Below are 13,747 nucleotides of genomic sequence, written 5' to 3'. Positions count from 1 at the left end.
GTCTTTTATAACCTCTGAGAGCTACGGAGAAGGCCCATTCCACTTCTCATTGGTTACTGACATCCAGGGGAAGGCGGGTGCAGTTCGTGTCGTTCCATAGGATAGACAGAGACCTTAAAAACTGATCTGAAACCAGAGCTTCGCTCTCAGACCTTTCACTGTCTGTCATGGATTTCGCTGTAGAAAGAGTTCTGGGTCACCCACAGACATCATTCCAACTTTGTATGAAACTAGAAAGTGTTTTCTATCCAATAGAATTAATAATATGCATATTGTACGAGCAAGAATTGAGTACTAGGCAGTTTAATTTGGAGACGACAAAATGCTAATTCGGAACAGCACCCCCTGTAGTCGCAAGAAGTTAAACATGTGTAATTGACCTTAAAATCGAAAGAATTTCAAAAAACGGCACAGAAAGCACTTTTTTAAAGGAGGTTATACGTTTTTTCCAAATTTTTGACATTTTTGACTTTTGACTTCCTATGAAATCACATTCCAAATGCACAAAACATATTCCTTAAGTTCAAATAAACATTTACAAAAAATTATGATAATAAAATGTGACTAATGTATTTTCATACAGTTCTTATACATGTGTAATTGACCTAAAAATCGAAAGAATTTCGAAAAACGGTCCAGAAAGCACTTTTTTAAAGGGTTTTTTTTCCAAATTTTTGACATTTTTGACTTTTGACTTCCTATGAAATCACATTCCAAATGCACAAAACATATACCTTAAGTTCAACAAAAAAAAATCGAAAAAAATTATGTTAATAAAATTTGAAAAAAGTATTTTCATATAGTTCTTACACATGTGTAATTGACATAAAACTCGAAAGAATTTCGAAAAACGGTCCAGAAAGCACTTTTTTAAGGGGGTGATAAGTTTTTGCCAAAACTTTCAAAATCTCAAAATTTTACTCTTGGGTCTTGACTTGCGTTACATAAAGCCTATGAAAAACTTAGATAGAACACACTCGCCCACTATAGGAATTTTGGAGTGTTACACAGCTCATTTGCAGCATGGCATTTGCCATCAACTTTGGATGAAACACCGCCAGAAGTAGTGTACTTGTCCATCGTGTATATGCTGCGCTCGGTGCCAATAACTTGCCATGTTATTTTGTACAATTGGGGGGGGGACTTCCCTTACATTGTTCAGGGAAGGAGGAGACAAAAAAATTATGCTTGACTCTAGTGGGACTAAAACCCACAACCTTTGAATCTCTTCAACAATCTCTCCTAGAAGTCCAATGCGCTATCCATTGCGCCACAGAGCCATTTTGCCAACAAACCAAATTGACCATTTTTCATGTGCGCGACATAGCCCGGCTCTGTCAAAGTAACTTTCAAAAGTTAGATGCCGGGCTGGAAATCAGTGAAAACACCAAAGCTGCCATTTTAAAGACACTGTGGGTTACAAAACCAGGAACTCCACTTTACTAGAGAGGTACTTCAACCAACTAAGACATGGTGCCAGGCAACATGCAAAGACAAGTTCAGAAACTTGGCCCCCGGTTCAGACAGCTGAGGGAAAAGCTGAACAAAAAGAAGGTTGGACTTGGGTGTGCTCATACCACCAACTTTTGGTTGACTGGCCTAATGGGCTAACCGAAAGGCACCAGAGAAACGTGGTAGAGATAAGTTACGGACTCCAAACAAAATTTACACGTCAGACAATTATGTAGGTGTGAAATATAGGTCCCTTGGTGAATAGGGTTGGGAACTCAAGGATTACACCATTTGCTATTTTGTATCAGATCACTCTTTCCATTCCATTGTTCAGGGAAGGAGGAGACAAAAAAATTATAATTGACTCTAGAGGGATTCGAACCCACAACCTTTGAATCTCTTCAACAATCTCTCCTAGAAGTCCAATGGGCAATCCATTGCGCCACAAAGCCATTTTGCAAACAAACCAAATTGACAATTTTTCGTGTGCGGGACATAGCCCGGCTCTGTCAAAGTAACTTTCTAAAGTTAGATGGCGGGCTGGAAATCAGTGAAAACACCAAAGCTGCCATTTTAAAACCACTGTGGGATACAAAACCAGGAACTCCACTTTACTAGAGAGGTACTTCAACCAACTAAAACATGGTGCCAGGCAACATGCAAAGACAAGTTCAGAAACTTGGCCCCCGGTTCAGACAGCTGAGGGAAAAGCTGAACAAAAAGAAGGTTGGACTTGGGTGTGCTCATACCACCAACTTTTGGTTGACTGGCCTAATGGGCTAACCGAAAGGCACCAGAGAAATGTGCTAGAGATAAGTTACGGACTCCAAACAAAATTTACACGTCCAACAATTATGTAGGTGTGAAATATAGGTCCCTTGGTGAATAGGGTTGGGAACTCAAGGATTACACCATTTGTTATTTTGTATCAGATCACTCTTTCCATTCCATTGTTCAGGGAAGGAGGAGACAAAAAAATTATAATTGACTCTAGTGGGATTCGAACCCACAACCTTTGAATCTCTTCAACAATCTCTCCTAGAAGTCCAATGGGCAATCCATTGCGCCACAAAGCCATTTTGCAAACAAACCAAATTGACCATTTTTCGTGTGCGGGACATAGCCCGGCTCTGTCAAAGTAACTTTCTAAAGTTAGATGGCGGGCTGGAAATCAGTGAAAACACCAAAGCTGCCATTTTAAAACCACTGTGGGATACAAAACCAGGAACTCCACTTTACTAGAGAGGTACTTCAACCAACTAAAACATGGTGCCAGGCAACATGCAAAGACAAGTTCAGAAACTTGGCCCCCGGTTCAGACAGCTGAGGGAAAAGCTGAACAAAAAGAAGGTTGGACTTGGGTGTGCTCATACCACCAACTTTTGGTTGACTGGCCTAATGGGCTAACCGAAAGGCACCAGAGAAACGTGGTAGAGATAAGTTACGGACTCCAAACAAAATTTACATGTCAGACAATTATGTAGGTGTGAAAAATTGGTCCCTTGGTGAATAGGGTTGGGAACTCAAGGATTACACAATTTGCTATTTTGTATCAGATCACGCTTTCCATTCCATTGTTCAGGGAAGGAGGAGACAAAAAAATTATGCTTGACTCTAGTTGGACTAAAACCCACAACCTTTGAATCTCTTCATCAATCTCTCCTAGAAGTCCAATGCGCTATCCATTGCGCCACAGAGCCATTTTGCCAACTAACCAAATTGACCATTTTTCGTGTGCGGGACATAGCCCGGCTCTGTCAAAGTAACTTTCAAAAGTTAGATGCCGGGCTGGAAATCAGTGAAAACACCAAAGCTGCCATTTTAAAGACACTGTGGTTTACAAAACCAGGAACTCCACTTTACTAGAGAGATACTTCAACCAACTAAGACATGGTGCCAGGCAACATGCAAAGACAAGTTCAGAAACTTGGCCCCCGGTTCAGACAGCTGAGGGAAAAGCTGAACAAAAAGAAGGTTGGACTTGGGTGTGCTCATACCACCAACTTTTGGTTGACTGGCCTAATGGGCTAACCGAAAGGCACCAGAGAAAGGTGGTAGAGATAAGTTACGGACTCCAAACAAAATTTACACGTCAGACAATTATGTAGGTGTGAAATATAGGTCCCTTGGTGAATAGGGTTGGGAACTCAAGGATTACACCATTTGCTATTTTGTATCAGATCACTCTTTCCATTCCATTGTTCAGGGAAGGAGGAGACAAAAAAATTATGTTTGACTCTAGTGGGACTCGAACCCACAACCTTTGAATCTCTTCAACAATCTCTCTCAGAAGACCAATGCGCTATCCATTGCGCCACAGAGCCATTTTGCAAAAAAACCAAATTGACCATTTTTCGTGTGCGGGACATAGCCCGGCTCTGTCAAAGTAACTTTCTAAAGTTAGATGGCGGGCTGGAAATCAGTGAAAACACCAAAGCTGCCATTTTAAAGACACTGTGGGTTACTAAACCAGGAACTCCACTTTACTAGAGAGGTACTTCAACCAACTAAGACATGGTGCCAGGCAACATGCAAAGACAAGTTCAGAAACTTGGCCCCCGGTTCAGACAGTTGAGGGAAAAGCTGAACAAAAAGAAGGTTGGACTTGGGTGTGCTCATACCACCAACTTTTGGTTGACTGGCCTAATGGGCTAACCGAAAGGCACCAGAGAAAGGTGGTAGAGATAAGTTACGGACTCCAAACAAAATTTACACGTCAGACAATTATGTAGGTGTGAAAAATAGGTCCCTTGGTGAATAGGGTTGGGAACTCAAGGATTACACCATTTGCTATTTTGTATCAGATCACTCTTTCCATTCCATTGTTCAGGGAAGGAGGAGACAAAAAAATTATGTTTGACTCTAGTGGGACTCGAATCCATAACCTTTGCATCTCTTCAACAATCTCTCCTAGAAGTCCACTGCGCTATCCATTGCGCCACAAAGCCATTTTGCAAACAAACCAAATTGACCATTTTTCGTGTGCGGGACATAGCCCGGCTCTGTCAAAGTAACTTTCAAAAGTTAGATGGCGGGCTGGAAATCAGTGAAAACACCAAAGCTGCCATTTTAAAACCACTGTGGGTTACAAAACCAGGAACTCCACTTTACTAGAGAGGTACTTCAAACAACTAAGACATGGTGCCAGGCAACATGCAAAGACAAGTTCAGAAACTTGGCCCCTGGTTCAGACAGCTGAGGGAAAATCTGAACAAAAAGAAGGTTGGACTTGGGTGTGCTCATACCACCAACTTTTGGTTGACTGGCCTAATGGGCTAACCGAAAGGCACCAGAGAAATGTGCTAGAGATAAGTTACGGACTCCAAACAAAATTTACACGTCCAACAATTATGTAGGTGTGAAATATAGGTCCCTTGGTGAATAGGGTTGGGAACTCAAGGATTACACCATTTGCTATTTTGTATCAGATCACTCTTTCCATTCCATTGTTCAGGGAAGGAGGAGACAAAAAAATTATGTTAGACTCTAGTGGGACTCAAACCCACAACCTTTGAATCTCTTCAACAATCTCTCCTAGAAGTCCAATGGGCAATCCATTGCGCCACAAAGCCATTTTGCAAACAAACCAAATTGACCATTTTTCGTGTGCGGGACATAGCCCGGCTCTGTCAAAGTAACTTTCAAAAGTTAGATGGCGGGCTGGAAATCAGTGAAAACACCAAAGCTGCCATTTGAAAGACACTGTGGGTTACAAAACCAGGAACTCCACTTTACTAGAGAGGTACTTCAACCAACTAAGACATGGTGCCAGGCAACATGCAAAGACAAGTTCAGAAACTTGGCCCCCGGTTCAGACAGCTGAGGGAAAATCTGAACAAAAAGAAGGTTGGACTTGGGTGTGCTCATACCACCAACTTTTGGTTGACTGGCCTAATGAGCTAACCGAAAGGCACCAGAGAATGGTGGTAGAGATAAGTTACGGACTCCAAACAAAATTTACACGTCAGACAATTATGTAGGTGTGAAATATAGGTCCCTTGGTGAATAGGGTTGGGAACTCAAGGATTACACCATTTGCTATTTTGTATCAGATCACTCTTTCCATTCCATTGTTCAGGGAAGGAGGAGACAAAAAATGATGTTTGACTCTAGTGGGACTCGAACCCACAAGCTTTGCATCTCTTCAACAATCTCTCCTAGAAGTCCAATGCGCTATCCATTGCGCCACAGAGCCATTTTGCAAACACACCAAATTGACCATTTTTCGTGTGCGGGACATAGCCCGGCTCTGTCAAAGTAACTTTCTAAAGTTAGATGGCGGGCTGGAAATCAGTGAAAACACCAAAGCTGCCATTTTAAAACCACTGTGGGTTACAAAACCAGGAACTCCACTTTACTAGAAAGGTACTTCAAACAACTAAGACATGGTGCCAGGCAACATGCAAAGACAAGTTCAGAAACTTGGCCCCCGGTTCAGACAGCTGAGGAAAAATCTGAACAAAAAGAAGGTTGGACTTGGGTGTGCTCATACCACCAACTTTTGGTTGACTGGCCTAATGGGCTTACCGAAAGGCACCAGAGAAATGTGGTAGAGATAAGTTACGGACTCCAAACAAAATTTACACGTCAGACAATTATGTAGGTGTGAAATATAGGTCCCTTGGTGAATAGGGTTGGGAACTCAAGGATTACACCATTTGCTATTTTGTATCAGATCACTCTTTCCATTCCATTGTTCAGGGAAGTAGGAGACAAAAAAATTCTGTTTGACTCTAGTGGGACTCAAACCCACAACCTTCGAATCTCTTCAAAAATCTCTCCTAGAAGTCCAATGCGCTATCCATTCTGCCACAGAGCCATTTTGCAAACAAACCAAATTGACCATTTTTCGTGTGCGGGACATAGCCCGGCTCTGTCAAAGTAACTTTCAAAAGTTAGATGGCGGGCTGGAAATCAGTGAAAACACCAAAGCTGCCATTTGAAAGACACTGTGGGTTACAAAACCAGGAACTCCACTTTACTAGAGAGGTACTTCAACCAACTAAGACATGGTGCCAGGCAACATGCAAAGACAAGTTCAGAAACTTGGCCCCCGGTTCAGACAGCTGAGGGAAAATCTGAACAAAAAGAAGGTTGGACTTGGGTGTGCTCATACCACCAACTTTTGGTTGACTGGCCTAATGAGCTAACCGAAAGGCACCAGAGAATGGTGGTAGAGATAAGTTACGGACTCCAAACAAAATTTACACGTCAGACAATTATGTAGGTGTGAAATATAGGTCCCTTGGTGAATAGGGTTGGGAACTCAAGGATTACACCATTTGCTATTTTGTATCAGATCACTCTTTCCATTCCATTGTTCAGGGAAGGAGGAGACAAAAAATGATGTTTGACTCTAGTGGGACTCGAACCCACAAGCTTTGCATCTCTTCAACAATCTCTCCTAGAAGTCCAATGCGCTATCCATTGCGCCACAGAGCCATTTTGCAAACACACCAAATTGACCATTTTTCGTGTGCGGGACATAGCCCGGCTCTGTCAAAGTAACTTTCTAAAGTTAGATGGCGGGCTGGAAATCAGTGAAAACACCAAAGCTGCCATTTTAAAACCACTGTGGGTTACAAAACCAGGAACTCCACTTTACTAGAAAGGTACTTCAAACAACTAAGACATGGTGCCAGGCAACATGCAAAGACAAGTTCAGAAACTTGGCCCCCGGTTCAGACAGCTGAGGAAAAATCTGAACAAAAAGAAGGTTGGACTTGGGTGTGCTCATACCACCAACTTTTGGTTGACTGGCCTAATGGACTTACCGAAAGGCACCAGAGAAATGTGGTAGAGATAAGTTACGGACTCCAAACAAAATTTACACGTCAGACAATTATGTAGGTGTGAAATATAGGTCCCTTGGTGAATAGGGTTGGGAACTCAAGGATTACACCATTTGCTATTTTGTATCAGATCACTCTTTCCATTCCATTGTTCAGGGAAGGAGGAGACAAAAAAATTATGTTAGACTCTAGTGGGACTCAAACCACAACCTTTGAATCTCTTCAACAATCTCTCCTAGAAGTCCAATGGGCAATCCATTGCGCCACAAAGCCATTTTGCAAACAAACCAAATTGACCATTTTTCGTGTGCGGGACATAGCCCGGCTCTGTCAAAGTAACTTTCAAAAGTTAGATGGCGGGCTGGAAATCAGTGAAAACACCAAAGCTGCCATTTGAAAGACACTGTGGGTTACAAAACCAGGAACTCCACTTTACTAGAGAGGTACTTCAACCAACTAAGACATGGTGCCAGGCAACATGCAAAGACAAGTTCAGAAACTTGGCCCCCGGTTCAGACAGCTGAGGGAAAATCTGAACAAAAAGAAGGTTGGACTTGGGTGTGCTCATACCACCAACTTTTGGTTGACTGGCCTAATGAGCTAACCGAAAGGCACCAGAGAATGGTGGTAGAGATAAGTTACGGACTCCAAACAAAATTTACACGTCAGACAATTATGTAGGTGTGAAATATAGGTCCCTTGGTGAATAGGGTTGGGAACTCAAGGATTACACCATTTGCTATTTTGTATCAGATCACTCTTTCCATTCCATTGTTCAGGGAAGGAGGAGACAAAAAATGATGTTTGACTCTAGTGGGACTCGAACCCACAAGCTTTGCATCTCTTCAACAATCTCTCCTAGAAGTCCAATGCGCTATCCATTGCGCCACAGAGCCATTTTGCAAACACACCAAATTGACCATTTTTCGTGTGCGGGACATAGCCCGGCTCTGTCAAAGTAACTTTCTAAAGTTAGATGGCGGGCTGGAAATCAGTGAAAACACCAAAGCTGCCATTTTAAAACCACTGTGGGTTACAAAACCAGGAACTCCACTTTACTAGAAAGGTACTTCAAACAACTAAGACATGGTGCCAGGCAACATGCAAAGACAAGTTCAGAAACTTGGCCCCCGGTTCAGACAGCTGAGGAAAAATCTGAACAAAAAGAAGGTTGGACTTGGGTGTGCTCATACCACCAACTTTTGGTTGACTGGCCTAATGGGCTTACCGAAAGGCACCAGAGAAATGTGGTAGAGATAAGTTACGGACTCCAAACAAAATTTACACGTCAGACAATTATGTAGGTGTGAAATATAGGTCCCTTGGTGAATAGGGTTGGGAACTCAAGGATTACACCATTTGCTATTTTGTATCAGATCACTCTTTCCATTCCATTGTTCAGGGAAGTAGGAGACAAAAAAATTCTGTTTGACTCTAGTGGGACTCAAACCCACAACCTTCGAATCTCTTCAAAAATCTCTCCTAGAAGTCCAATGCGCTATCCATTCTGCCACAGAGCCATTTTGCAAACAAACCAAATTGACCATTTTTCGTGTGCGGGACATAGCCCGGCTCTGTCAAAGTAACTTTCAAAAGTTAGATGGCGGGCTGGAAATCAGTGAAAACACCAAAGCTGCCATTTGAAAGACACTGTGGGTTACAAAACCAGGAACTCCACTTTACTAGAGAGGTACTTCAACCAACTAAGACATGGTGCCAGGCAACATGCAAAGACAAGTTCAGAAACTTGGCCCCCGGTTCAGACAGCTGAGGGAAAATCTGAACAAAAAGAAGGTTGGACTTGGGTGTGCTCATACCACCAACTTTTGGTTGACTGGCCTAATGAGCTAACCGAAAGGCACCAGAGAATGGTGGTAGAGATAAGTTACGGACTCCAAACAAAATTTACACGTCAGACAATTATGTAGGTGTGAAATATAGGTCCCTTGGTGAATAGGGTTGGGAACTCAAGGATTACACCATTTGCTATTTTGTATCAGATCACTCTTTCCATTCCATTGTTCAGGGAAGGAGGAGACAAAAAAATGATGTTTGACTTTAGAGGGACTCGAACCCACAACCTTTGCATCTCTTCAACAATCTCTCCTAGAAGTCCAATTCGCTATCCATTGCGCCACAGAGCCATTTTGCAAACAAACGGAATTGACCATTTTTCGTGTGCGGGACATAGCCCGGCTCTGTCAAAGTAACTTTCAAAAGTTAGATGGCGGGCTGGAAATCAGTGAAAACACCAATGCTGCCATTTTAAAACCACTGTGGGCTACAAAACCAGGAACTCCACTTTACTAGAGAGATACTTCAAACAACTAAGACATGGTGCCAGGCAACATGCAAAGACAAGTTCAGAAACTTGGCCCCTGGTTCAGACAGCTGAGGGAAAAGCTGAACAAAAAGAAGGTTGGACTTGGGTGTGCTCATACCACCAACTTTTGGTTGACTGGCCTAATGGGCTAACCGAAAGGCACCAGAGAAAGGTGGTAGAGATAAGTTTACGGACTCCAAACAAAATTTACACGTCAGACAATTATGTAGGTGTGAAATATAGGTCCCTTGGTGAATAGGGTTGGGAACTCAAGGATTACACCATTTGCTATTTTGTATCAGATCACTCTTTCCATTCCATTGTTCAGGGAAGGAGGAGACAAAACAATTATGTTTGACTCTAGTGGGACTCAAACCCACAACCTTTGAATCTCTTCAACAATCTCTCCGATAAGTCCAATGGGCAATCCATTGCGCCACAGAGACATTTTGCAAAGAAATCAAATTGACCATTTTTCGTGTGCGGGACATAGCCCGGCTCTGTCAAAGTAACTTTCTAAAGTTAGATGGCGGGCTGGAAATCAGTGAAAACACCAAAGCTGCCATTTTAAAACCAATGTGGGTTACAAAACCAGGAACTCCACTTTACTAGAGAGGTACTTCAACCAACTAAGACATGGTGCCAGGCAACATGCAAAGACAAGTTCAGAAACTTGGCCCCCGGTTCAGACAGCTGAGGGAAAATCTGAACAAAAAGAAGGTTGGACTTGGGTGTGCTCATACCACCAACTTTTGGTTGACTGGCCTAATGGGCTAACCGAAAGGCACCAGAGAATGGTGGTAGAGATAAGTTAAGGACTCCAAACAAAATTTACACGTCAGACAATTATGTAGGTGTGAAACATAGGTCCCTTGGTGAATAGGGTTGGGAACTCAAGGATTACACCATTTGCTATTTTGTATCAGATCACTCTTTCCATTCCATTGTTCAGGGAAGCAGGAGACAAAAAAATGATGTTTGACTCTAGTGGGACTTGAACCCACAACCTTTGCATCTCTTCAACAATCTCTCCTAGAAGTCCAACGTGCAATCCATTCCACCACAGAGCCATTTTGAAAACAAACCAAATTGACCATTTTTCGTGTGCGGGACATAGCCCGGCTCTGTCAAAGTAACTTTCTAAAGTTAGATGGCGGGCTGGAAATCAGTGAAAACACCAAAGCTACCATTTTAAAACCACTGTGGGTTACAAAACCAGGAACTCCACTTTACTAGAGAGGTACTTCAACCAACTAAGACATGGTGCCAGGCAACATGCAAAGACAAGTTCAGAAACTTGGCCCCCGGTTCAGACAGCTGAGGGAAAAGCTGAACAAAAAGAAGGTTGGACTTGGGTGTGCTCATACCACCAACTTTTGGTTGACTGGCCTAATTGGCTAACCGAAAGGCACCAGAGAATGGTGGTAGAGATAAGTTACGGACTCCAAACAAAATTTACACGTCAGACAATTATGTAGGTGTGAAATATAGGTCCCTTGGTGAATTGGGTTGGGAACTCAAGGATTACACCATTTGCTATTTTGTATCAGATCACTCTTTCCATTCCATTGTTCAGGGAAGGAGGAGACAAAAAAATTATGTTTGACTCTAGTGGGACTCGAACCCACAACCTTTGAATCTCTTCAACAATCTCTCCTAGAAGTCCAATGCGCTATCCATTGCGCAACAGAGCCATTTTGCTAACAAACCAAATTGACCATTTTTCGTGTGCGGGACATAGCCCGGCTCTGTCAAAGTAACTTTTAAAAGTTAGATGGCGGTCCTGGAAATCAGTGAAAACACCAAAGCTGCCATTTTAAAACCACTGTGGGTTACAAAACCAGGAACTCCACTTTACTAGAGAGGTACTTCAACCAACTAAGACATGGTGCCAGGCAACATGCAAAGACAAGTTCAGAAACTTGGCCCCCGGTTCAGACAGCTGAGGGAAAATCTGAACAAAAAGAAGATTGGACTTGGGTGTGCTCATACCACCAACTTTTGGTTGACTGGCCTAATGGGCTAACCGAAAGGCACCAGAGAAAGGTGGTAGAGATAAGTTACGGACTCCAACAAAATTGACACGTCAGACAATTATGTAGGTGTGAAATATAGGTCCCTTGGTGAAAAGGGTTGGGAACTCAAGGATTAGACCATTTGTTATTTTGTATCAGATCACTCTTTCCATTCCAATGTTCAGGGAAGGAGGAGACAAAAAAATTATATTTGACTCTAGTGGGACTCGAACCCACAACCTTTGAATCTCTTCAACAATCTCTCCTAGAAGTCCAATGCGCTATCCATTGCGCCACAGAGCCATATTGCAAACAAACCAAATTGACCATTTTTCGTGTGCGGGACATAGCCCGGCTCTGTCAAAGTAACTTTCAAAAGTTAGATGGCGGGCTGGAAATCAGTGAAAACACCAAAGCTGCCATTTGAAAGACACTGTGGGTTACAAAACCAGGAACTCCACTTTACTAGAGAGGTACTTCAACCAACTAAGACATGGTGCCAGGCAACATGCAAAGACAAGTTCAGAAACTTGGCCCCCGGTTCAGACAGCTGAGGGAAAATCTGAACAAAAAGAAGGTTGGACTTGGGTGTGCTCATACCACCAACTTTTGGTTGACTGGCCTAATGGGCTAACCGAAAGGCACCAGAGAATGGTGGTAGAGATAAGTTAAGGACTCCAAACAAAATTTACACGTCAGACAATTATGTAGGTGTGAAATATAGGTCCCTTGGTGAATAGGGTTGGGAACTCAAGGATTACACCATTTGTTATTTTGTATCAGATCACTCTTTCCATTCCATTGTTCAGGGAAGCAGGAGACAAAAAAATGATGTTTGACTCTAGTGGGACTTGAACCCACAACCTTTGCATCTCTTCAACAATCTCTCCTAGAAGTCCAACGTGCAATCCATTGCACCACAGAGCCATTTTGAAAACAAACCAAATTGACCATTTTTCGTGTGCGGGACATAGCCCGGCTCTGTCAAAGTAACATTCTAAAGTTAGATGGCGGGCTGGAAATCAGTGAAAACACCAAAGCTGCCATTTTAAAACCACTGTGGGTTACAAAACCAGGAACTCCACTTTACTAGAGAGGTACTTCAACCAACTAAGACATGGTGCCAGGCAACATGCAAAGACAAGTTCAGAAACTTGGCCCCCGGTTCAGACAGCTGAGGGAAAAGCTGAACAAAAAGAAGGTTGGACTTGGGTGTGCTCATACCACCAACTTTTGGTTGACTGGCCTAATTGGCTAACCGAAAGGCACCAGAGAATGGTGGTAGAGATAAGTTACGGACTCCAAACAAAATTTACACGTCAGACAATTATGTAGGTGTGAAATATAGGTCCCTTGGTGAATTGGGTTGGGAACTCAAGGATTACACCATTTGCTATTTTGTATCAGATCACTCTTTCCATTCCATTGTTCAGGGAAGGAGGAGACAAAAAAATTATGTTTGACTCTAGTGGGACTCGAACCCACAACCTTTGAATCTCTTCAACAATCTCTCCTAGAAGTCCAATGCGCTATCCATTGCGCAACAGAGCCATTTTGATAACAAACCAAATTGACCATTTTTCGTGTGCGGGACATAGCCCGGCTCTGTCAAAGTAACTTTTAAAAGTTACATGGCGGGCTGGAAATCAGTGAAAACACCAAAGCTGCCATTTTAAAACCACTGTGGGTTACAAAACCAGGAACTCCACTTTACTAGAGAGGTACTTCAACCAACTAAGACATGGTGCCAGGCAACATGCAAAGACAAGTTCAGAAACTTGGCCCCCGGTTCAGACAGCTGAGGGAAAAGCTGAACAAAAAGAAGGTTGGACTTGGGTGTGCTCATACCACCAACTTTTGGTTGACTGGCCTAATGGGCTAACCGAAAGGCACCAGAGAAAGGTGGTAGAGATAAGTTACGGACTCCAAACAAAATTGACACGTCAGACAATTATGTAGGTGTGAAAAATTGGTCCCTTGGTGAATAGGGTTGCGAACTCAAGGATTAAAACAATTTGCTATTTTGTATCAGATCACTCTTTCCATTCCATTGTTCAGGGAAGGAGGAGACAAAAAAATTATGTTTGACTCTAGTGGGACTCGAACCCACAACCTTTAGAATCTCTTCAACAATCTCTCCCAGAAGTCCAATGCCCTATCCATTG

The 13,747-nt window shown here is 42.7% G+C and overlaps 1 non-coding gene across 1 annotated transcript; it reads right to left on the bottom strand.

The window, feature by feature from the left end:
• Positions 1-11,794: 11,794 nt before the first annotated feature.
• On the bottom strand, positions 11,795-11,885 carry trnar-ucu. Its single transcript is given in 2 exon segments — positions 11,795-11,830; positions 11,849-11,885. It is a non-coding gene; the product is annotated as a tRNA-Arg (tRNA).
• Between the last annotated feature and the right edge of the window lie 1,862 nt (positions 11,886-13,747).

Source organism: Salvelinus namaycush, chromosome 12 (genome assembly GCF_016432855.1).
Source record: "Salvelinus namaycush isolate Seneca chromosome 12, SaNama_1.0, whole genome shotgun sequence".
Lineage (NCBI taxonomy): Eukaryota > Metazoa > Chordata > Actinopteri > Salmoniformes > Salmonidae > Salvelinus > Salvelinus namaycush.
Note: the sequence above shows the minus strand (reverse complement) of the source record. Positions and strands in the feature narration are given on the sequence as shown.